Source organism: Tachypleus tridentatus, chromosome 1 (assembly GCF_004210375.1).
Source record: "Tachypleus tridentatus isolate NWPU-2018 chromosome 1, ASM421037v1, whole genome shotgun sequence".
Taxonomy (NCBI): Eukaryota; Metazoa; Arthropoda; class Merostomata; order Xiphosura; family Limulidae; genus Tachypleus; species Tachypleus tridentatus.
In genome coordinates, this window is record NC_134825.1 from 15,125,527 (window position 1) to 15,153,214 (window position 27,688).

The following is a 27,688-nucleotide window of genomic DNA, read 5'->3' on the forward strand; positions in this document are numbered from 1 at the left end:
TGCTAGTTGGGTAGAGAGTCATGTGAAAATAAGGTAAAAATATTTTAAAACAAAACTCTCTGTTAGTGTACATTTCTATCATATATATTTGTATTGTACCTACTGAGTACCTTGGCCATCTCTATATACATAAAGTGTACTGACTTTATCATAATAATAGTTGTATCAGAGAAATTAAACTAGACAGAAATGTAGCATGTTACACTTCTAAAGTTCAGTATATATCATTATGAAAGGAAGTAATCCATTTTGTCATATAGAATTTAAAAGGTAATTATACTTGAAAGGCAATGTTAACGGATTACACATGAGTTAGAATCTTATACCTAATATCGCAGAATTTCACCTGACATAACAGTTCGAAATATCATTCAAAACATTTCATAATCTGATGCTGTTTATGAACAACATTCTTTTGTTATTTAATAGGAAGCTTTATATTTATACTTGTTTGTCTCATATAACTTTATATTGATACTTGTTTGTCCAATAGAACTTTATATTTATACTTGTTTGTCTGATATAACTTTATATTTATACTTGTTTAACTGATATAACTTTATACTTATTTTTTGATATAAATTTAAACTTACATTTGTTTGTCTGATATAGCTTTATATTTATACTTGTTTGTCTCATATAGCTTTATGTTTATACTTGTTTGTCTGATATAACTTAAACTTATATATTATCTCTATATTCTTTACTTCAAGAAATGGTCTTAATTAATTTTAAGTATGAAGTAAAGGGATTTCAAACATGATTCGATTTATTTGTTTCTTAGATTTTTTTTACTTTTGTTAGGTCGCTCTTGATTTCTGCAACTTTACAATATATTTTTGGGCACTCTCTTTACCTTCGACTGGCAAACTTTACTCACACCCCTTTAGTCTTCTACTCACATGCACAGTTTTTAAGCACTTCATCCATTTAGCTACTTCGGTCTGGCAGTGGTGATTAATAGTTATGAGTAATTAAAAACTTTATGTTCAGTTTTTGCACGTTCTTTCCCTCCTGAAGTGACATCAGTTTACTTATCAGTAGTTATTCTATTTAAAGATCACTGCTTTTGTTTTTGATAGTCCACCTAGCAATATCTGTGTTTTAGAGATAATCTTTTTCACAAGAATGCTGGCCCGGCATGGCCAGGTGGATAAGGCACTCGACTCGTAAATAAACATGGCCAGTGCATACGGAGAAACAGAGGTGGAGTCTGTTTTGACTTTGTGTTGTGAACAGTGTTGAGTAGCACCATATCAATTCAAACCTACTCTGAACGAACCTAGAACAGTTACTTTTGACACAGATTTGACAAGTTCTAGTGATGAGGACAGTTCCACGAGCGAGAGTAGCGGAACTGTGAGTGATACTGAAGAAATAAGATTATATATTCAAACAACATGCTTTATGAGGTTTATGAGATTTACAATTAATATAACAAGGTCAAAGTACTGTGTTAAGATTAATTTTATTACGATGAGTTATGGAAATATGTTATGGAGTTTATATTTGATTGTTTGCATGTCTACAATGTTTTTTTTAAATACATAACATGTACTTGATTATTTCAACATGTTCAAGACATAGTCTTATTTCAATTTATCTTGAAATGTTAAATTTGAAAAATGGTATTCTTCAAACTTTTCCATATGTAAAAATGATACAAAAACATCTACAGAATGATCTACCAGCTTTCAAACTTGTAATATACTCTATTTGGGATACATTTCTCCACTGTCTAGACTAGGAAATCAAAGTTTCACTGACTTTCAGATGCCACAAATGCAAAACACGCTCATGAATGTGTAAATGTGTATGTCTAGTTACATTCTTCAAAAACTTGTACTTTTTAAATTATTATATTATATTAGTTATTGTTTATCGCTTTATACTGCACACATACCTTTAAGTTTGTTCTTTACGTGATGGCAAGGGATGGTGGAACCTGTACGCTGCAGGCTGAGATAAGTCCTCAGCTCTGCATGAGGAAAGATGGTGAGGACGATCCTGTCTACTGGTGATGGTTTTTACAGTCTAAACCTGCCTGGCTTGAATCCCACGGAATCCAAAACAGTGCGATTCGACACAAAACATGAGCGTTCAAAGTGATCTTGACAAAGCTTTAGATCGTGTGAAGGAGTCCAGTTCTTCCTATTGACCATCTACACCCACTGTCTCCACCTTGCCGGTTCCTTCTGTTCGCACGGGAACGAAAAGAAGCTTTTGCCCGATGCCGAACCGTTTTTACAAACATAAGCAACGCAGTTACCATGTTATCATAAAACTAACGTAAAGTAACAATATCAAGACAAAAAATAGTCTCACAAAGTATGTAATCCGAAAAAAAGCACTGATAGATTTACATAAAACACCAGCACTGAAAGGAACAAAATGGTCGGTGCGCAACGAAACGGTTTTGGCAACTATTACGTCATAGTTGTAAAACGTCACGGAAACAGACAAAAGACCGAGAGGTCATTTCTTTTGGTCATTCTATACTTGCGTACTAGATAAGTCTCCTAGTGGATTTAGTTGAAAGTTATGGTTTAACTATTTTCAAATTTCACAACAATTTTCCGAGTGATATAAAGTAAGAAATTTACGTTTGTAAGATTTAATATTTTATGAAAATATCATTAGCACAAAGTGTAGATGAGCAAACTGACCGATTTGAAATATATTAGGTTATTGAAACGGCTGTTAAGATGGAGAGGATCAGATCAAACGGTGTATACCCAGGTTAATGTTTATATAATGGGGATCGGGTTAGGTTATATTTATCGTTTAGACTGGTTTGGTACATCATACCTGTACTGAATACTCCCAAGAGTTAACTGTGGGAATAACATTATAAATAGATCGCTGTGGCTAAATACTAGACTTAGGTTATTATGTAAAAAAGAACAAATTATCTAATTGGATGGTCCTCTCAATGCCACAATCAACATGATAAACAATGCAACAAGGAGATGACCTGATGTGTACTTTAACAAATTAAAATATAAAAACTTTAAATGTAAGATCTCTGGCGACTGCCTATATCGTAAACTATAATATCAAGGACAAACACTAAATGAAAATGTACCCCAAGTTAAGTGTAAAATACTAAAGTAACTGTGGCTTAAACTTTATGACATCCAACTTTCTGTTTACATTTCACTTTATAAGATAGATGTTTCACTATTCTGTGAAACAAATTCTTCACTGCTCACTGGAAAAATAAACAATTTATCAAACGAAGATGATATCAGAACAGGTGGGCTACTCTTTTATCATCTAATAGCGGAACTGACCGTCACATTATTACGCCTTCATTGCTGAAGGTGCGAATATGTTGATGTGACGGAGGTTCGAACCCACAACCTTCACATTACGAGTCAAGCACCCTACCAACCTGGACGTGTCGGGCTTAATTCCTTCCCCATCTGAGACAGCAGTAAGTCTGTGGATTTACAACGCTAAAATTAGTGGTTCGATCCTCCTTTGTGGCTCTGCTATAAGAAAACACATTTTAAAAAGGATCGGTCTGTGACCCAACGCGAAAAAGAAGAGAAGTTGTTAGGTACGGCCTGGAGCACTTACAGTTTTCTAAAGTGTTTTGTAAGTTGTAATATTGCTTCATTGTAAATATTTGTTAAGTAAAACTAACCTGTTACTCAGAAATCAAACTTGGTAGCTTAACGAAACGCCAACGTCTGAGCAAACTAAATATTCCAGTTGACCTCAGCCTTCTAGCAGAGAAAAACAAAATAAATCACAGAACTGGTGTTTTAAACTCATTGGGTTAGTCCTCCGCTAATACGGCGGTAAGTCTACGAGTTTACAACGTTAAAATCAGGGTTTCGATTCCCCTCGTTGGACTTAGCAGATAGCCCGACGTGGCTTTGTTATAAGAAAACACATACACTGAGTTGGCGGAAGGTGCAAACTATGGGCGTGACCACGTGCAGTTGTTGTCTGATTAGCCGTCAAGAAGCGCATACGTAATTTAATTAACATACTGCACTAATCCTGTTGGAGAAGAGCGCAATATCCTATTTACGAAAGAAATTCCGTTTTCCAGATAAAGAATTTAGGTTCAATTCCTCACGGTAGACACAACAGATAGTCCAATGTCAGTTTGTTGTAAAGCAAACTAACTATAAATTAACTAACACGGTAGTAATTTAAGTCTTATATCTATATGCTGCAAATTGTGTCACAGGACGTCAGTGATGGATAGCGTTAACTTATATATGAATGGAGAAAATTTGGCAGGCTTGTTGAAATACTAGATAATGATCGCACGTGAAAGTAAATCATGATGACTTTTAGTCTGTACATCACAAGTTAAGAATCATCTTAGTTCGTTGTGAAAACGATCCTACAGAACTTTCAACATTCATAATTGATTGTATAAGTTTTAGAAGAGACGTGTACTTTTATACTTTAAACTGTGGTATTTTTAGGTGTACCGATTTACCTAATATGTGACAATAGTAATTATAGTAGTGGGAAGAATACTGGAAGATGGTATGAAGGACGGAAGTGATTTATGTCTTGAACAAACTGGTAACAATTAAATATAGTAGTTACTCCATTTGAATTTACAAAAAGTAAATTTAATAATTACTGGTTTTCGACACAGGTTAAACATGAAATTACACAGAACTGTTGGATAGCATTTCTCTCTGGACTCTAAAAGGTAACGCCATGATAAGGAAATAGTATGGAACCCAAGACATGACTGACATATCTTGTCTTGTAAGTTTGTAGAACGTGTTGTACAAGAGCTGAATTTATCTTGTCACACCCGCATCAGTCGCTACTATATCTTATTGCAGAAAGCATGTGTATATAGAAAAGAAATTACAAGATTAAATACGTTACCATCTGTTTATTGTTGACTGATTCAGAAATTTAAATGATAGTTAAGCGCCGTTAGTGTAGTGGTATCATGCAAGATTCCCATTCTTGTGAGCCGGGTTCGATTCCTGGGCGGCGCACGAGAACTATAAATAAGAAGTTTTATATCCCTTAAACAATATTTGTTTTAACTCGTTCACCTCACTCTTGGTGATAGAATTAATTATAAGAATCAGATTATATTAAAAAAACAGGTTACATGATATAAAAGTTATAAAGTTGAGAAGTTCAAGAAGGATTGATATTCGTGTTACACGAGTCTCTGTGGTAACAAGGAGAAAATAGATAACTGTTCAAAAACAGAGGTTGAGGATAATATAGTGTAAGTGGTTATACTGTGTTTTTGGTGCACACATGAACTAATGAGGTAGGGATGATAGGTCAATGGCGCTAACTGGTGAGTAAAAGGCGTAATTAAAGATATTTTAATATTGGAGTCATAATAACTTAATTCTGTTTAACTGTATGGTTTGACTATAATATATTCTAATATTTAATATACTTATTCAAGTCTCTGTATGCTTCCATTTGTTTATAAAACAAATTTTAACACGTAAAATGTTCAGCGAATCGTAATTCGTGTAATCAAAACTCCACTTTTGTTTTATTGTAAAATGTTCAGCGAATCGTAATTCGTGTAATCAAAACTCCACTTTTGTTTTATTGTAAAATGTTCAGCGAATCGTAATTCGTGTAATCAAAACTCCACTTTTGTTTTATTGTAAAATGTTCAGCGAATCGTAATTCGTGTAATCAAAACTCCACTTTTGTTTTATTGTAAAATGTTCAGCGAATCGTAATTCGTGTAATCAAAACTCCACTTTTGTTTTATTGTAAAATGTTCAGCGAATCGTAATTCGTGTAATCAAAACTTCACTTTTGTTTTATTGTAAAATGTTCAGCGAATCGTAATTCGTGTAATCAAAACTCCACTTTTGTTTTATTGTAAAATCTTCAGCGAATCGTAATTCGTGTAATCAAAACTCCACTTTTGTTTTATTGTAAAATCTTCAGCGAATCGTAATTCGTGTAATCAAAACTCCACTTTTGTTTTATTGTAAAGGTTTTTTTTTTTTCACTAGTGACGTCTGACATGACGTAGTTATTAAAGTGACTGTCTCGCAAACTGCAGATCGCGAGATCGTAATCCATCACCAAACACGATTTCAAATGTAAAGGCGCTACATAGTGTGACGGCCAATCCGACTTTTCAATAAATTCAGTAAACAAACCTGTTAATGATCCATTATGTAATTTGGATGTTTTTAGTTATACTTTACTTTGTATGGTAAATATTCAACAAAAACAAAAATAAACAAGTGATTAAAAATTATTCATTGGTAAAACATGATTTCTGAATCAATAAGCATATATTTGATATTATTTCTAACATAACAACTTCGAAATTAATAAAACTATAACACTAACCCCGTTTGCTCTTTAGTGTTTAAATTAGTGTAAATGTGACTTTTGTGAGACTACTATAAGCATCAATGCAACTAGGATCGATTATATTATGTCAGTATAACTGGCGTGAGACAATTTAGGTGTCAGGATGATAGTTTCTCAACTGTGAAATAAGTCTCAGTAATGTTGACATTCATAACGATCTTGCACCAACCATTGACACTAATAAAAAACTGTAAAACCAGTCACAGTGACTGGCTTGAGTCTGTATATAGGTGTCAGAGTAACGTGTACGAGACCGTTATAAAGTTTATACACGTGACTTCATGCACCTGACTGACTTTGTTTATTACGCCATATTGGACTAATAACAAATTAGTGAAATAACGATGACTCTATTTTCAGTTAAATGTTTAGAACTGAATTGTGTAATAATACCAGTTGGTTGTGATGCTATTGGTTGAACAAAATACAAGGCTGAACTTTGGTCATCTTTGTTGGTGCCTCCATGTAGAATAATGTGACTGCTGCACATGAGTAACACTATCATATTCCTATTATACCCGTGCAATATACAGTCAAGTCCTGGTCCTCTAGTCGTTGTTTTTGACGTCATTACAAACACATTCGTAACATATTGAAAGTATTTTTTTTCGGAAAATGAAATTATCATGAACATTGGGCTTTCTATTGTGTCTACCAAGGGGAATCGAACCCTTACTTTTAGATATGTAGACCTGAATATGTACCACTGTCTCACTAAAGGACATCATGAATATTAATAGCAGAACCATAAAAGCTACAAGAACAGGAAACATTTCTTGATACAGACCCAACCAACCCCATCTAAAACAATACTCCATCCCAGCCCACAGTTATGATTATATCTATATATGATAGTACAGTGGTACCTCGGTTCTCGAACTTAATCCGTTCCAGAAGGCTGTTCGAAAACCGAAGCAAAGGCTTAAGTTTTAAGTCCCCACTTTCATTACTACATAACAATAGAGTTAGCCTGTCCTTCATTGGCTTGTGTCCTAGCAGTGACTTCTCCTCCTTGATGATGTAGGTCCTCTTTGGCATTTTCTTCCAAAAGAGTCCTGTTTCATCACAGTTGAACACTTGTTTGGGAATAAAACCCTCAGCTTCTACATAGTCCTTAAATTCCCTAACAAATTTATCAGCAGGGTCTTTGTTAGAACTGGCACCCTCCCCATGTCTCACCACACTATGTATGCCACTTCTCTTCCTAAATGTTTCAAATCATCCCCTACTAGCCTTAAAGGCATCACTTGTGTCAGCACTCGTTCCAGGGGTGTTTTTCAAGAGGTCAGCATGCAACTGCTTTGATTTCTCACAAATGATGGTATCAGAAATGCTATCACCAGCTGCTTTTCGTTTACCCAAATTAACAACAGTTTTTCAACCTCTTCCATTGTTTGTGATCTTTGTTTCGTAAGCACTGTCACTCCTTTTGCAGCATCAGCTCCTTTGTTGACCTCTTTATTTTTCAGTATGGTGCAGACTGTAGACTTCGCCATACCAAACTGTGTAGCAAGGTTAAACACGCGAACACCACTCTCATACTTCGCTGTGAGATCTCTTTTTTCACCTCTATTGTGGCTCTAGCAACTTTTCTTTTTGGTTTTCTGCTTTCATTATCCTTCTTTGACCCCATGGTGGCTTATTTAATCAGAATATTTAGAAAAACAACAACGTTCACAGCAGATTTTAGCGGGGGTGTGGACTGAGCGACAGGTGCGGGTAAAATGTTTTGGACAAGCTTAACGTGGGCCGAAAATGGTCGAAGGGTCGTTCGGGTCATCAAGCGGGTTATTTCGGGGGTTCGGGCTACAAAAGCTTGGTTCGGGAACCGGGTTTATGTTCGACAACCGAGACATTTTTTTCTCAAACAATATGTTCGAAAACCGAATTGTTCGATAAAGGAGTCGTTCGAGAACCGAGGTACCCCTGTATGTGAAATATAGCTTTAATATGTAAACTTTTGTTAATGTGTGGACAACTGGTAAGTTAATAATTGTGTTAATCCTGATGTTTTTACCATTCTATTACCAAATAGGATAAGTAGTTCACTAATATGAAAATATAACTTTTGTTATAAATTATAAGTGTTGAATCATTTCAACAAATTAATTACACATATTTCATCAACACATTATCTCAGAAACGGTAAGAATATTTAGCAGCCTGTAGGTGGTGCTTGTTTCACAAGAAATGTGAATATTTGGATGGAATCATACATTTAAAACTTTACTAGTATATGGTCTATAAAATACAAATGTGCATGTAGCATAACATTAGAACACAAGAGTTGTGTATATAAAACAGTTAGATCTAGATTCTATGTCTAACGTCTGGGCATAGCCTAGTGTTAAGGGTACTCGACTTGTAATCTGAGGATCACGGGTTCAACTCCTCGTCTCACCAAACATATTCGCCCTTTCGGCAGTGAGAACGTTATAATGTGCGGTTAATCTCAATATTCGTTGGTAAAGTAGTATCCCAATATTTGGCGATTGGTGGTGATGACTAAATGCTTTCCTTCTAGTCTTAAACTAGTAAAGTATGGAAGGCTAGTATGGATAAACCTGGTGTAGTTTCTGGCGAAATTTGAAAAAAAAAGCAAAACAACAAATAAACAATTTCGACCTAATAATAATAAATTTGGTAAAAGTTGTCAAAAACTTAACAAACAAGTCTATTCTATTAAAAATTTAAAATAACATACTTCTTCTACACTCATGAAATACTGCTAAGCAAGTTGGTTTGTTTTTTTTTTTATTAATTTCGGCCAACCTACACAAAGACTATTTGCGCTAGCCGTCTCTAATTTAGCAAAGACTAGAGGAAAGGCAGCCATTCATGACCACCCACTGCCAACTTTCTGGCTTATTAATTTACTAACGAATAGTGAGATTGACCGTCACTTTACAACGCCTTTATGGCTGAAAGGTCCAGCATGTTTGGTGGGATGGGGATTCGAACCAACCACCCTCAGATTTGTGATCGAACGCGATGCTAGACTGACATAATATTAATGAATGTATATCAGTTATAGACTAGAGGAAAGGCAGCCATTCATGACCACCCACTGCCAACTTTCTGGCTTATTAATTTACTAACGAATAGTAAGATTGACCGTCACTTTACAACGCCTTTATGGCTGAAAGGTCCAGCATGTTTGGTGGGATGGGGATTCGAACCAACCACCCTCAGATTTGTGATCGAACGCGATGCTAGACTGACATAATATTAATGAATGTATATCAGTTATATAGTGTTAGTAAAATTTGTTGATGTTTCAAAATAACACGTAGCAATGATATAACTGAAACTAATGTCATTAAGCGATAATTGGGTTGGTTTCTTTTGAATTTCGCGCATAGCTGCTCTAGTGCTATCTCCATTATCCCTTTCTAATTTAACAATGTAAGATTAAAGAGAAGGTAGCTAGTCATCACCAATTAGCGCCAACTCTTGAGCTACTCTTTTACCAACGAATAGTGGGATTCACCGTCACATTATAACGCCCACATGGCTGAAGGAGCGAACATGTTTGATGTAACAGTGATTCGAACCTGCAACCCTCGGATTACAAGTCGAGTGCCTTATCCACCTGCCCATGACGAGCCAAATGATAGTTATTAACTCGAAGTCAGTGTAATAGTTGCTATAAAAACAAGTTTAATAATGGTTCTAATGTTGATGTCTGTTGCTTTGTTTCTAAATTCAACTAAGTTTAAGGACTATCTCCACCTTGAAAAGTCCTTCATCTGAGCACATGTTCATAATCCATGTACATGATTAGTACATACTTTCCCAAATGTAACAAAGTCTTAGTGACATCAAACTACATTTTAAATAATGTTGAAATGTAGTTTTGATTAAAAGTACAACTACATGGAATCAGATATTACTGCGACATCCTTTGAATAAGTCATTATATCTGTCATCTGCCATTACAGATAAAATACAAATAAGTTATGATGGTAAATATTTTGTATAAAAAAAGCCAAACAATTCTACTTGGGAATTTACAAACAGAAGGACCAATACATAAGTTTATCTATAATTGTTTATTTATATATATACACAAATTACACACATAAAATTTCAATACAGTTTTGGTCAATTTGTCTCACATCTTTAGCGTCTATGAGTTTGTAGTTTGATTGTGAATTTATGAAAATTTAAGACTTTCATACACTTTGAATATTTTCCCTTTAGATACCTCTTCAAAATCATTTTTGCTCACCACTAGTCTTGAAACTCCCAATTGCCCCTTGTTTCAACGTGGTTCATCTGAGTTGTAGCATTTGACAGTACTCCACTAACAGAAGCGTGAATAGTTTTTCTATCGCAGTTGCTTCCAAGGAAAGAAGTACCAGAAGTGGGGAAGAAGAAATGTGAGTCGAGGTATCAAATAAATGTTGTGATATCTTACCGAAACTCGCAATGAATTGGTTGAGGAAACAGTGTATAATTTACCTAAATGAGCACCCTTCGTAATGTGTCCAAATTCATCACTATGGAGTGTGACATCTCTACTTAGAGGAACATACACATGTGGGAGAACGCTAATAACCAGATACAGTCTTCGTCCATCTTGAAAGTATGTATCACTGAACTGGGTGTTAAAAACATGATGACATCCTTAATTGTAGATATGAGGGTTGGTCCACCTCTCCCATGGTAGTGTGTGATATCCTAGCCAACGCTGTACATCTAGACTACATCTCCTTTCCATACTAGACCTCCCGGGATCAACCTCTTGGAGAAGATATGACGGAGGTTCCTTAACATTATCCTAAATGAAAATGTGTTTACGTTAGATACTTACCATTTCCCACAGAGATTCTACCTTTTGTGAGCCTATGCCTTAATTATTTGCATGGCGCTAGGTTTTAGGCAACTCCAACCTAAACTAACATGATTTTTATGACTGGGTAACGATGTTATTGTGCGGTAAAAGCCCTCTACCAATAGAAGAGTGACATCAACTTCCTGTTTCCTAGCTCTCTCTTTGCTGCTTCACTCATGAAACTTCATTATTGACAAAGAAATAAGTCGTAAGTTCCCAAACAAAATCAAACCCATCAGATAATTTGTTGATGAAACGACTACTTGATAGGCACAACATGATGCTGATGGTCTGCTGTGAGGTTCATCACTTCCAAATACATTAGAACCTATAGAGCAAATCCATTGGATAGATACCAGGTAAGAATGGACAAAGGTTTAAAACAGAGTTAAAGATCTGGTACCACCTACTCTACGATTGATTTTAAATTTGCCTGAATAGATCATAATTAAACAATGCACTAGCTTTGGTGAAAATGCAAACATGTTCAGTGGACAGAACAAAGGTCGAGCACACTGCTGTTGAAAAATTGCTCTTGCTGGTCCATATGCTTGAGGTGAGATTGAAGTTCAGAGATGTAACACAACCGGTAAGTGAAGTATCTGTGTTGGTCAGTATGAATCGAAGCACGGGAATGATAACAGTGATAGAGGATTGATTGATTGATTGACCCACCACATAAGTTTCTCGACCACAGTAGAAGATATGAAATCTAGTAAGATGAAAGGAATCTTCGAGAGGCCTCACTGGTCTGGAAAATCACGTATGAGTCATACAAAAGCGATAAACAGTTATAATGAATTATACGATCCCAAAATTGATAGAGCCTGTTGAAACTTATGAGAGTGTCATATGCTGGTGAAAAATAGTTTCAGAGCTTATAGATGAAGAAGAGAAGACTGTGAGTGGCTTAGAGAGAAATGAAGAAAACCCAGAAGTAGACAAGGTATTGGGTGGGAGTGAGAGAGAATTTTGATAATTCACTCAAGATGGGTTACCACCCTCATAAGAATGAAAGTATGAATGGAGGACTCTTTCCATGAGTATGAAAAGAGAAGCCGATCTTGCATGTGATGACGAAACCATAGAATAAGTCATAGAAGATGTCGAACAAAGGCTCTGGCCATGTGACTGAAATCATAGGAGAAAATGTAGTGTTTGAAACAATAAAATATAGCAGCAGTGGATGAAGTAAAGGAAGCATCTAGAGAACTCTGCACTGGGAATATGAACAAAAACATCTGAGATATAGACCTCATTATGGAGTAATGGACCAGTAGTAATGGTGCAAAGAAGGGAAGAGAAATTTTCTAAACAAAAGCGTTGGACAGATTAATAACTAAACCTCATTCCTTGTCTTTTCGATGACCACAAGTAAAACCTTGAAAAAGCATTTGTAATCCTCTTCATAGCTAAAGAAGATAAAACTAAATAAGTTGAGAACTGATAGCAATGGAGAATAGAACTGAAGTGATAGCCCAAGTATAAAAACGATGGCAACACATCCATTTCTTGACATGTAGGACAGGAGGTGGGAAATTTTCAAAAGACACATAGTCATTGGGTGTGATTTCTTAGAATTGTCTCAAACTAGTTTGCAAAAACAGACATCCACCTGAAACGCCCCCTACAATCCGAAACCCGTTTATACTCTCGACCCTAAGACGTGTCCGTCAACAGTCACATTCAAACACTATCTCTTTCTTAACCTGAAAATGACCTAGGAAGGTCGAAACATTGTTCTCTCCTCATCAGTAAAAGTGTTAATACCCATACCAGCCGTTCTGAGCTACATTTTTAATTGAAGTGGGTTTCTCGTCATCAAGAATTACTTTAGTAAAATTACTTCACTAAAAATCTGAATTTCTGTGTACGAAAGATTGAAGTTATTACTAAATATCTACTAACTGTTTCAAGATACACATAACAGCATTAAAAGCTTTAGTATAAATATGTAATCTTTGCAAATGTGTACCCAAACTCATGTATTTTATAGTGAGCCCATCATGAAAGGGTTAATAAAATCAAATAGTCTCACAATTAACCAGACACATCTAAAAACATATTTCTTTGACTGTTACCTTCCTAGACATTCCTAATATTAAGCAAATATATCACACAACATATTCTATAGACTTTATTCATTCAAGCTTTATTTGTTTAACCATTAAGAACTAAATTAGTAATCTGTCAATTCTTGCTGATTCACATGCATGAATAACAACTATCAATTCCTTAATTTAAGTACCCTAATATTGCTGAATGTTGATTTTCAGTATTTAAATCAATATTCAACAATCTAAGTGCGTTTAATGAAAACAATAATTAATCAGAAAGTAAATAAAAGGTTAGTAATGGATAACACATACAATATTAGATTACCATGAGACTGATAATATTTAAAGGTTAGTAATGGATAACACATACAATATTAGACTACCATGAGACTGATAATATTTAAAGGTTAGTAATGGATAACACATACAATATTAGATTACCATGAGACTGATAATATTTAAAGGTTAGTAATGGATAACACATACAATATTAGATTACCATGAGACTGATAATATTTAAAGGTTAGTAATGGATAACACAGATAATATTAGATTACCATGAGACTGATAATATTTAAAGGTTAGTAATGGATAACACAGACAATATTAGATTACCATGAGATTGATAATACTTAAAGGTTAGTAATGGATAACATACACAATATTAGATTACCATGAGACTGATAATATTTCAATAGAACTAATCTTTACTGTCCATATACATATTTGCTGGAAGAAATTATAATACATTCTCTAATACATCTTTTATATTTTAAATACTGTTGCTTTCAAGACTTAACTGAATATAGCACATAGCTGTAAAATAGACTATCAGTGCTGCACCTACCACGAGTATTGAAACCTGGGTTTTATTGTAAGAAGCATTCAGTGGTCATAAGGATTTTTAAAATTAAGAAATGTTACAAAATTCAAAACATGCTTACTATTACAGAACTTAACACTATCAGAAGTCACCATATATTGCAAAGTTGTGTAAAGAATTCAGAAGCAATTATTACACACCTCTACAGGCAGCATGCTATATCTCTGTTAACCCAATGTGATCTTGTTGGAGAATTTTTCTGGCATTTAAACAAGCAACAATGGGTGTATAACCTCTTTGTAATACTAGATCTTTCAAGAAATATATTTTGTCTATGTAGTTTATGCACTTGTTTGTTTGGGAATTTCACACAAAGCTACTCGAGGGCTATCTGTGCTAGCCGTCCCTAATTTAGCAGTGTAAGACTAGAGGGAAGGCAGCTAGTCATCACCACCCACCGCCAACTCTTGGGCTACTCTTTTACTAACGAATAGTGGGATTGACCGTCACATTATACACCCCCATGGCTGGGAGGACGAGCATGTTTAGCGCGACGCGGGCGCGAACCCGCGACCCTCAGATTACGAAGCGCACGCCTTAACGCGCTAGGCCATGCCAGGCCCCTTATGCACTTGTACAGTACTAAAAGGTTATTATCAAACTGTTACAATAGGATAAAATAAAGTACATAATGAACAAAACAGAATCCAAAGGACTTTGTTAACTACCAGAAGAGAGATTAACATATAATGTTCATGTTTAACGTTCAGTTTAATATGTAGATAGTGCTGACTAACTACTTTACTGTGAAATGGAAACTTTCAGGTGTTTTGAGGTGGACAAAAGGAACAGATTGGGTTTAAGATCTACAAGTATTTTTTTTGTAAATATAGTAAGGAGGTGGTTGCAATTTATAAAGATATGAAGAAATTTTCCATAAATTTATTACATTTTTAACCACACCGATTTTCCCATTTTTACTTTCTTTAAACATTTCTCAGTTACATATATTTTGCCTACGATTTAATCACATGAATCCATTCACACAGGTAAATGATTTTCTAAAATTAAATGATAATATACTTTTTCTTCAGTTTAACCACTGATCTATAATTAGATCTAAATTTTAAAATGCTTTAGTTTTACATTTGTGATGTCGAGAAAACCCACTTGTAGAGAAAAATATATATGTAAAAACGGCTCGTTTGGGTTGAGAATTTTTTTTTTTTTTTACGTAGAGGAGCGAACAACGTTTCGACCTTCTTCGGTCATCGTCAGGTTCACAAAGAAAGAATGAGGTAACTGACCGGAAGCTGACCACATGTTTGAAATGGGTTGTGTAACTGGGTGTCGCAATGTAGAGGGCGTGCTTAGATGTTTGAATTTATAATTTTATATTATTATTTTATTATTATTATTTATTATATTGTTTTTTGATATAGGTATAAAGGTGTTCCTTTGTATTGGTTTATTTTGCGCTTGAGTTGTTGTATAAGTAAGGCATCTTTAATTTTACGTTTGTTTATGATTGTTTCTTTATTTAGTATTGAGTGGTTTCTATGGTTATATTGTGTTTATTTGACTTGCAGTGTTCTAAAACGTGTGAAGGTGATTTTTTATGTTCTTTGAATCTGGTTTCCATTTTTCTACTTGTTTCTCCAATATAGAAGTCGTGGCAATTATCAAATTGTATTTTATAAATAATGTTGGTGTGGTGTTTGTCAGTGTAGTTTTTACATAGTATAGACCTCAGTTTCTTACCTTGTTTATGAATAAATTTGGTATTAACTGCATATTTTGTTTCTAGTTTTTGCCAAATGTTGGTTATTTGTCTGCTGATGTCAGGAATATATGGTATGCAGCAGTATATGGTTTCGTGATTTTTTTTATTCGTGACATATATATACTTTTGTTGGTTGATTTTGCTTTCTGTCTAGGTGTGTGCGTATAATGTTTTCTACAGTTTGTGGAGGAAACTTATGGATGTTGATGAAGTATTGTTTTATTTTGTCTAATTCACCTAATTTTATCTGGTGAACATAGTTTTATGGGTGTGTTTATTTGGTTTCTTAGTATGTTGAGTTTTTGCTTTATTTCATGTGCTGTGTCCCAAGGAATGTATAGTCCAGTATGGGTAATTTTTCGGTGGATTTCTGTTTTAACTTGTGTATCGGTTCTTGTAATTTTGAGGTTAAGAAATGATATTTGATTGCTTTCTTCCTGTTCACATGTGAAGTTAATGTTGGATTGTATAGAGTTAATGTGATTGAAAAAATTAAGTATGTATTCTGTAGATTTGAATCCCGCAATCGTGTCATCAACATATCTGTACCAGTATAGTGGTGGATGTAATGCTGTGTTAATTGCTTGTGTTTCAACTTGTGTCATAAAAACATTGGCTAGAACTGGTTATTCTTGTTTGCCCATGCTTAGGCCATTTGTTTGTATATAGTTGTGGTTGTTGAACATGAAGTTTGTCTTTATCGTGGTGAATTCTATGAGGGTTGCTAATTGGTTGCTGGGAATGTCTATAGTTGGGTTAGGGTCTCGGATATAGATTTCTAAGGCTATCTTGCAGGCTTCAGTGGTTGAAACTTCTGTAAAGAGGGATATAACATCGAAACTGGTCATTAAGGCTTTATGATTAAGTTGATTAAGATTAGACTTGAAATTAAAAGAGTCTTTGATGAATGAGCTGGCTGATGTTACATATTTGGAGAATGTTCATGGTATGTATTTACCAAGATTATAATTATACGATTCATATGTGGAAATTATTGGTCGTAATGAACAATCTGGTTTATGAGGTTTGGGGATGCCGTATATTTGTGGTGTGCGTGAGTCGGTTTTTAATTATAATAATAAAATAAATAATATAAATTATATATTCAAACATCTAAGCACGCTCTCTACATTGCGACACTCAGTTACATAACCCTTTTCAAACATGTGGTCAGCTTCCGGTCAGTTACCTCTTCCTTTCTTTGTGAACCTGACGATGACCAAAAAGGTCGTTGTTCGTTCCTCTACGTAAAAAATTTTCTCAATCCAAACGAGCAGTTTTTACATATATATATTTAGTTTTACATTGCTTTTATTTACAAACTACTCATTGTCATATGATCTTAATGATAATAAATCTTTTTCATGCCATTGTTATTTTGAGGTCTCAGAATTCTCAGTGACAAAATAAAAGTTTTTATATACATAAAACACTGAACTGGTAGTGTTGTATTTAGAAGCTAAATTAAACAAATGAATGTCAAGGATTGTTTTAAATCCCCTTAAAAAGTCTGGACATGTTAATAAAGCTGAAAAATAAAAACATGGCATTTGTTTCATTTAAAAATACTTATGGAATTCAAATAAATATTACAACCAGTAAAATGATGTGTGATTAACTTATCAAATGATCTTTAACTACGCTTTTATTATTTTCCCTGTTATTTTAGGATATTCATTTGCAGCCTATTTCTCAGTCTATGAAACTTATCTAGATCACAAATATCTATCAGTTCTATAATGATTTATTCGGTTGTTGTTTTTTTTTGACATTTTGTACTTTCAAATGGCTTAGATTTTATTTTTTCATTATTCATCTGCTTTTGATTTTTTTGCCATTTAAGACTAAAATAGTTCCTTTAGATGCAGTGACCTTTGCTTACGTATTTCTGACTGAGGGAATTATAATGAATCTTTAAAGTTATGGTTTATCTCATTTCACTGTTTTATCACATTACAACTGTTTCATAACTTGTATGTATCATTGAAAGCCAGTGTTTAATTTAACATAAATACCTCTTTCATACAGATCCATATGATTTTACTTGTTCAGTGTTATTGTTTAGTACCTGGGTCTATGGTGATTTTATAGAACCTAAAGTTTTATATACAAACAAATGCAATAACGTATATGCATTATTACTTCTCCTGTAAAATATATTGTTATATGGTATCTACCATTTTTCATGTGTATTTAAGTCTGTTCTAAAACATACCACAGCTGTTACATTTGGTTTCCTTTTCTTTACTATGTGCAGCACTTTATTACCTTACAATTTTTCAGGATTGGCTTTATTTCCAGCATGGCCAAGACATTCTGAAAGCCAATGTTTCCTTTCCTAGCTAAAGAAGGAAGCTCTTTCTTCATTTATTAAATAGGAAAACTCTAGCTGTCTGTTAATCTGCTGAACTGAAATTAATATTTCTAACATGAACTAAGATCAGCACTCATCTAAAGATGAACACATTTATATTGTCCTCTCATTGTATGGATAGATCATTCTCTTTTAACACTGTTATTTATTTAGGAAGAGGTTAATAATGGTGTTAACTGATGGAGGAAATCTTTTGCGATTTGCAACATAAATAGTAAACTAGTAACATCACTAAATTAAACATTAAGTTAAACATCCAAAGTATAAATAATACAAAGTGTTGAGTAGTTTAGCTGATTATAATTGTAAGTTTACAACTAAGTTGAACATATAAAATAGTATAATACTAACCTATGCAAAGTACAACTATCTTTGTTCTGTTCTATAGGATCAGTAGTTTGCAGAATACAATCACGTTTCAGTTGTAATACATTACATATGTATATATATGTATATTATTACTATTGACAAATATTTTTTTAAATTTCAGTTACTCGTCTTAAAACACAAAACTGTAAATAAAGTAACGTAGAAAACGCTAATCTTTTCTACTTACAAAATATTTTATACTTGCCACAATGTTGAATTTTACAAATGGAATATGTAAACCAAACTAATTTTTGTATATTTTATACATGCATTTTGACATAAAGAAATTCGTGTATTACTCTACCAATACCTCAGAATTCCACTGTAATTAATCAGTCTCACTAATGAATCTGTATTTGGGTCTAAAAATTTTTTTTTTTCAAATTACTTTTCATCTTACGTTTCTCTGTGAGTCTACAACAGAAAAGCTAGGTTCACTCATGAAGACATTTTTCAAAGGCTGAGAAATCACGCAGAGAAAATACTGAGCTATTATTGGTTATAAACACTTCTCAGAGCAAAGTAAGCATTTCCAAAAACAAGAGATGGATGTGATCAACTTGTTTGATTCTCTAAATATAATAACTTATCATAAAATAGATAAAATAGGAGGTTCTTATTTTATATTCTAACTTGTAAATATTGGTAATTTGAGTTTTTATTTTTTTAAAAAATCTATGGACTTTGTCTTTGAACAACACAAACAAATAACTTGAGCCAAAGAAGCATGCAGTATATCACATGACAAAGAAAAACCAATGTCTTTTAATATTAACATTTAAATTAATCAAGTAACTATTGTAGGTCAAACAAGTTTGAAGTTTTCAGTGTTTATGGTAGTACCAGCCAGCGGCATGTTTAGGACAAACAATCAGCCTTTTGTGAAAAAAAAAACAACTTCAAAGAAGTATTACTACAATAGCTTCTTAGCACTTGCATAATGTTGTGTTATTCACTAGTTTATTTTATGCATTCTGCTAATAAATGGAAGTGTTGTGTTTCATGTGATTAACCATTATTTAAGATACTGATCCAATCTGACCTAACATGTGAACGTGAGTAAATACTTCGGCTGTGATATATTTGTCTCTCAGGCAGTGACAGTGATTTACGATAATCCTATGTTCTAGTTTCACTGTAATAACCTTTACTACGCTTTTTGTAAAAAAACTTTTCCTGTACACAACATTAAGTAACTAGTGCTGGCTGAAAATAAGTAAGAAATGTGCTGAACTGTAGAATCTGGAATGTATTGTTGAATGAGTTTAATAGTTATTTTTTAATATATTTTATGACCCAATCAGTTTATTTTTACACTAAATCTTTGGTTCACCAAAATAACCAACATTTGTAAAAACAACTTAACAAAATACATTTCAGTAAACACCAAATTTATTCAAAAACCAGGCACAAAACTAAAGTACAAACTATGTAAAAACTACACTGACAAACACAACACTAACATAATTTATAAAATACAATGTGATAACTGCCACGACTTCTATATTGGAGAAACAAGTCGAATAATGGAAATTAGAAAACAAAAACACTTTTACACGTTTTTAAACATTGCAAATTAAATAAATACAACATAACCACATAAAACATTCAGGTATTAAGTAGGAAAACAAATATAAACAAACTTAAAATTAAAGAAACCCAGTTATACAACAACTAAAGCCAAAATTAAACCAATATGAAAGAACACCTTTATACCTATCTATACTTGTTAATAACCTAATATCCAACTGCAACGTCACCTACAATCCCGTACCCGTTTATCTCTCGTCCCTAAGACTTGTGTCCGGCAACGGTTACTTGCAACAATTTCTTAACCTGAAGATGGTCGAAACGTTGTACTTTCCTTAGCAATAAAAGTGTTATTATCCATACCAGCTGTTCTGAGAAAATTATTTATTTGAAATGGGTTTCTCGTCATCTAGGACAACACGCTTCAGTTATTTCAAATGACTGACGGGCCTGGAGAGTCGACAGGTATTTATATACAAAATCTACGAAACGAGAAGTTACTAGCGTAGCGCAAGTACAAGTAAACTAAAATATATCTCAAACATCATCGAAAGGAATGTAGCGCGATCTAGTGTTAAAATTATGAAATACGTAGAGTTAGTAGTTTGCGCGACGTCCGACAGATACCGATATCGCTATGTTTCCTCAAAATTTTGAAACATCCTGGGGGCGCTCCTGTACACAGTTTGGGTAATAGGACTACCGCGTGGAACTATTCGCTTGTTATATAACTTTTTGGAAAACAGAAAATGTATAGGGAACCTTTTATCAATATTTTACTCCAGAAGCTGGCGTCGCTCAGGTAGGGGTGGTTAGCCTATACTTTTCATTGCTTATGTAAACAATCTGCCACTGAATGATCTTAATCATGGACTCTCCTCACAGTTTGCTGATGATGTGGCAGTCTGGAAAAGTGCTCCAACACCAACTACAAACATACAACTACAATTAAATGGAATAAGCGAACACTACCAAAAATACAGAATAAAAATAAATACAGCAAAAACACAACCAGTCTTCTTTACCAAGTTGGCAAAACACAAAAAAGTACAGCCTAAAATATATATGAATGGAACATTACTTCAGACTGCCACATTGGCAAAATTTCTAGGTCTATCCTATGACTCAAAATTAACATGGATTAATCATTTAAATGAAATTAAAAGTAAAGTCTAGCGAAGAACCAACTCTGCTAGGAGTCTAACTGGCAAGAACAGTGGAACGTCAACTGACAATATACTAACAACTTACAAAACATACATTAGACCAGTAATTTACTATGCAGCTCCAGCCTGGATAACTGTAAGTGACAAAATAATCAAAACTAAGCTGCAAACAATACGAAACACACTCCTTACAACAGTGTACAGAATTCCCACAACCACTTAATCTAGCTTCATACACGAATACTCAAACATACGAACCATACCAGATAGACTCTTACATAGTACAATAAAGTATTTCGATAACAATTGGATGAAAAATGAATTATTATGCGAACTAGACAAGTACCGCATACATGATGAAGATAGCCCTAAACATCTTTCCCCGATCAACATATATTTTAAAACACAAAAATAAATAATAATAATAAATACATATATAAAAGGGGGAAGACCGTCATCAAACTAGACTTCCTACTGATAAGGCTAATAGTATTCATAAATGTATGAAACTAATAAATGAACATTGCCCTAAAAAGGGCCGGAGTAAACTCAGACCACTCTGACCCTAAAGCAGTAACCATAACAACCAACACTGCAAGTAAAGGAAGGCGGAAGAGATCAAAGCGCACCTGACCCTCCACGGTACATATGATTACCCAAATCCCGAGAGAGAGAGAGAGCTTGGGAACCACTGCGTTATAGCCATGGTTGAGGATCAGAGCATTGTACAGTGAAGGGCTAAACTTACTGCTTTATATATTCGTACACGTGAAAACAAATCTGTTGTATATAAGTATATCAGACGTTGTCCTTGAATTGGATAAAGTGCTATCGGAGCATATCGATATCAGAATGGCATACGTGAATAAAAATTAAGAAAACACAATTTTAGTTATCGGTTGGTTATGTACATATGTTTTAAACACGTATAAAAATTTAATGACAAAATATCTTAAATGTTGAGGTTAGATATCAAATTATTTAGTGTACATCTGTTTCTGGAAAGCAAAGATGTTACTTTCCTCCTGTTACTATCGATATCATTTCAGGAACTTCTTTCGAAGAATTGTTGGCATGACGTATTGTGAATAATGTCTGGTACAAGTCACTGGGTATTATCTTTGCTTCTTCTGTATAACAGATATGGGAAATATTCCTTCTATAATTTTAGTAGGCCAAAGGTGTTTGAGAACACAGCTAAGGCTGCAGGTATACATTTGAGACCGACAATAATATCTGGCTTAGGTTTTTGGGAAATCAAATAATTCAAATACCATACCCTACAAACATTTTTACGCTGTGAGCAATCATTCTCCTTATAATATTGTCACATCCTTTGTAGCTCTGCCCCTCCCCTGTCAGTAGTACAGCGGTTTTCAATACACATGGTGAGCAGATCACAGATAGTCCATCGTGTAACTTTGTGCTTAACTTAAAAGAAGCTTTATACCCTTTATAAATTTTTCATTTGCCTTCAAAATTATATAGCACTCAGTAATTATGTAATCAATTCCATGTCTTCCCGTTCCTTTAATAGTTTCAAAATCATTGTGTAACATCCATAAGCTGAAGAAAACAAATGATATGATGTAAATTTTACAACCTTCATACTTAAGTTTTTCACACCAATATTTTTTGTGAACTACCTGTAACATCCATAAGCTGAAGAAAACAAATGATATGATGTAAATTTTACAACCTTCATACTTAAGTTTTTCACACCAATATTTTTTGTGAACTACCTGTAACATCCATAAGCTGAAGAAAACAAATGATATGATGTAAATTTTACAACCTTCATACTTAAGTTTTTCACACCAATATTTTTTGTGAACTACCTGTAACATCCATAAGCTGAAGAAAACAAATGATATGATGTAAATTTTACAACCTTCATACTTAAGTTTTTCACACCAATATTTCTTGTGAACTACCTGTAACATCCATAAGCTGAAGAAAACAAATGATATGATGTAAATTTTACAACCTTCATACTTAAGTTTTTCACACCAATATTTCTTGTGAACTACCTGTAACATCCATAAGCTGAAGAAAACAAATGATATGATGTAAATTTTACAACCTTCATACTTAAGTTTTCCACACCAATATTTTTTGTGAAAAATGTTGTTTTTGTGGGTTTTTTTCAAGATTTTGAAACAATATCTCTATTAATAAAACTTGTCATAAGATGATAGAGGTTGATTTTTTATCTATAATGTATGCCCGTAATAACCGCCTATCGATTTTCAAAATATATTGAAATTTGTAAAGACTGTCGATTGACCTTTTGTAGCAATGTTAGAGTAATATACAATATAACTGACAAAGCAATGATGATCACTTAATTATGCAAATCCTTTGTCACAATCTGAGCAATACAAACTTTAGCCAAGTCAACCCTACAATGAACTTCTGATCGTGTCTATGAAAAGAACAAATGACAGAAAATGACCAGATTGATCTGCATCAAAACGTAAACGTATTACCCTTGCGATATCAAAAAAAAAATCTGTTGTAAAAGAATCTGCAAAAATATAAAAAGAATTTCAATGCACGAAAATAGTATCTCTTTCTTCGCTCGACATAACCGAATTACTTGTTGTTGTATTTTTCTTTAGCTTGTAAATTTCCTAGATGTTAATTGCCAAGGATGAAATTAGTGAAATCTGAACTGTAAACAAGCCTGTCTCTCTGGTCTCAACATTTCACTAGGAAAAACGGATAGCGAGTTCATGTTGATCTTCAAGCTATAGTTATATATTTATACCATATAAATGTGAGGACATTACATGTATGAATAGGTACTTTGATCTACGGTCGTTTAGAAACTGGTAAATATAAATCTACAACATTACTTGGTTCAGTGATAAAACTAAGGGCTAATAACGCTACAAATTGAGTTTCGATACTTGCAGTGAGAAGAGTATAGATATCTGTTTGTGTAGTTTTCTGCTTAAAAACAGTTAGCGATACATTTGCTGAACTTGAAAATTTTTCCATAAAGACAAATAACACGCTACCTACCCTGTGGTGCCACTTTCTGGAACTATCAACATCATCCACGAACTGTGAACGAAAAGTGTGGTTTGGATCTCTGAAAAGCTTGTCATCGACGTATCCCCATCAACAAAATCCCACTGATACTGCCTTCTGAGATCAGTTTATGAAACCATAACTGATGTGACCTCCTAAACCCCTTCCCCTGATGTCAAAGGCTACATGATCACATTAATTAGCTTGTGACCAGTTTCGATAGAAACAAATTTATCTTATAAGCGCAAAACACCATTACACAAAATATCACATCTACGTTTATATATATACAAATATTTGAACATCACATAAAGGATATTTTATACCTACTTCTTAAATTTGAAAAATTCAAATACAGGAAATGTAAAAATAAATTTCAAGATAATAAATCTGTAGCAAACGAAAACAGAAACAGACTGACTTTTTTCATCCTTAATTAAACCGGACGTGACATAATTTTTACAAATAATTAAAAAAGTAAGAGCAGTTAAGCTTTAACCTTCGAGATGGCCTCATGAGATTTATTGGAGTTGTTTGTTAGTCTGTAGTTAAACACAAAGTTACAGAATGAGATATCTGTGCTGAGCCTACCAACATGATTTTAAGCGTTAAGTCCAAAAACATGCTACTGAGTTAAGAGGTGGATATTGGAGTTGATGAAACAGTGAAAGGAAATCAAGAAGAAATGTAAACAAAATAGTGAAACAATAATAACAAATAAAATATTATAAAAAAGAAAAATAGTAAATTATTTTAATGAGCAAGAAAATTCAAATATCAGTTAGAAAAGAATGTTTAAAAACGTAATAGGTCTAATACAAATATTGTATTACAAGTGTAATTGCGATCATTCTTTGACAACTTCTGGAGGCGAACATGACATTAAATATTAATTCATTGTCTTATTGTTTGCAATAATTGATAACATATTAACCACTGAAATGAAGTCAACTACATATATATATATATAATACGCGCTATGGTGTAGATGCAACATTTCGGGCAATACCCTTCTGGTATCTCAAGCGGAACAGTAAATTCATAAACGAAAAAGTTCTAATATTTAGCCTGATGGTGATTTAGGCACGATCTCTAACATTATTCAAATACCTAAACTATTTTAGATTACTTTATTGGTGATTGAAGGGGACTTTACCCTTCTTTCTCTCCCCCCTATTAATGTTGTACATTTATTTTAGTGTCTACTCTTGTTTCTACATAGTTTGGTTTTTGCATGTGACGTATATCCGCCTGTACTTGAAACTTGTAGTGAATTTCCGAAAGTGAAAAGAAACAATATTTGTTCGAAGAAAGCGAGCGAGAACAGTTTCAAATTTTCTACAGACTCACGTGATTCTTATAAAAAGCCGAGAAGCGAAAAACAAAATATTGTTGCGAGTGTTCTACAAACCTAGGAAGTTATGAGAGTGATAACGTGTATATTATAAGTTTGTTGTTTGTTTTTTGTTTTTTGAATTTCGCACAAAGCCACTCGAGGGCTATCTGTGCTAGCCGTCCCTAATTTAGCAGTGTAAGACTAGAGGGAAGGTAGCTAGTCATCACCACCTACCGCCAACTCTTGGACTACTCTTTTACTAACGAATAGTGGAATTGACCGTCACATTATAACGCCCCCACGGCTGAAAGGGCGAGCATGTTTAGCGCGACGGGGATGCGAACCCGCGACCCTCAGATTACGAGTCGCACGCCTTAACACGCTTGGCCATGCCGGGCAAGTGGAATAGCTTCTTGGTAATATAATCTATAAACTATAACTATCAATTTGAAATGCACTTTTGTTTCAACTTTAGAAACGAATTAGTTTCTCGCAGTGAATTGCTGCTTTTAACCTAACATTAGTGCTAATAGAAAACTACAACATGTTTTAATATTAATTCTTAAGTTTGTTTAGAATTAAGCACAAAGCTATATAATAGACTATCTGTGCTCTGCCCAGATCTAAACCCGGTTTTTAGCGTTGCAAGTCCGCTTACATACCACTGTGCCAGTGGGAGGCATGATTAAGACTATACAAAAGAGGACTCTAGTGCCACAAATGATTATCTCTAGAAAGCCATGGCCATAAATGTGAAACAAAGTCTTGAAATGATCCCACAATCTAAAATTAACAAAAGTGAGATCTGGGATCTCGTTGGTGACTTGTGTGAAAAAAAATTGCTTAAGGTTACCCATAGTCAAAAACCAACATCATTGACATATGAAGACCATGTGGAAAGTCTCTTCTTATCACTAGATCCTTGACAGCATATCGAGGCAATTTCTTCTCTGTTTTTGTAACGTGAGGTGGAGCCCCATCTTGCATGAATATTATTTTTTTCAAAGCCCTCTTCTTTAAAGTTTAGTAATGATGTTTCAGGTTAGATCGACAGCCAATCGTATCTGTTCCAGTTTCTTTACAACCTACCAATGACTGTCGTCACCAGTTTTAGGAGTTCTTACGTCTGCCACCGAAGATGATGGTTGTTATATTCACTTATCTGTATGTGTGTGTTTGTCAGCAAAATTTCTTAAAAATAGCTGAATGGATTTTAACGAAAGTTGGTTTGTATTTGGATTATGACCCAGCTATAGAATGATTAAATCCCGATATACTGGACGGTATCCTTACATAGTCAAAAGCTACACTATAGCGCCTTCTGGTGAGCATGATTATGGCATTGTAATTTTGTTTTTATTCATCTCCTTACTTGACCAATCACAAGTTCATGGTGGTATTGATCAACTGTTGAGCTATGGGCAGTATAAAATTATCAAACTACAGTTATATTAACCTTGTTTTGTTAAACCATGTGACTGCTGTTGATAGTTTTAATTAAGTTTCCTAATAGGACTGTAAATATTTTAAACTTTCTGGAGTTTAACAATTCTCTATAGTTTTCCAAGAAGAAAAACGTAACAAAACATTATAACTACACATATATTTTTTATGTCGTTACCCAGTACGAGTTACCAGTACATAATTTGTAGAAGACATACTTCTGGCCCGGCATGGTTAAGGCACTCGACTCGTAATCCAAAGGTCGTGGGTTCGAATCCCCGTCGCACCACAGATGTTCGTCCTTTCAGCCGTGGAGACGTTATAATGTAATGTTCAATCCCACTACTCGTTGGTAAAAGAGTAGCCCAAAAGATGGTAATGGGTGGTGATGACTAGCTGCCTTCCCTCTAATCTTACGTTGCTAAATTAGGGACGGCTAGCGCAGATAGCCCTCGGGTAGCTTTGTGCGAAATTCAAACAAGACATATATTAGTATACATGATACATAACAATGCACAGATACTGTTCCACAGAGAATCCAGAAGCCCACGTTGAGGCCAAGTAATAAGCATCTCAG

At 34.1% G+C, this 27,688-nt stretch overlaps 1 non-coding gene across 1 annotated transcript; it reads left to right on the forward strand.

Moving 5' to 3' along the window:
* Positions 1 to 4,914: 4,914 nt before the first annotated feature.
* Positions 4,915 to 4,985, forward strand: TRNAG-CCC (transfer RNA glycine (anticodon CCC)). Its single transcript has one exon. It is a non-coding gene; the product is annotated as a tRNA-Gly (tRNA).
* Positions 4,986 to 27,688: the final 22,703 nt, after the last annotated feature.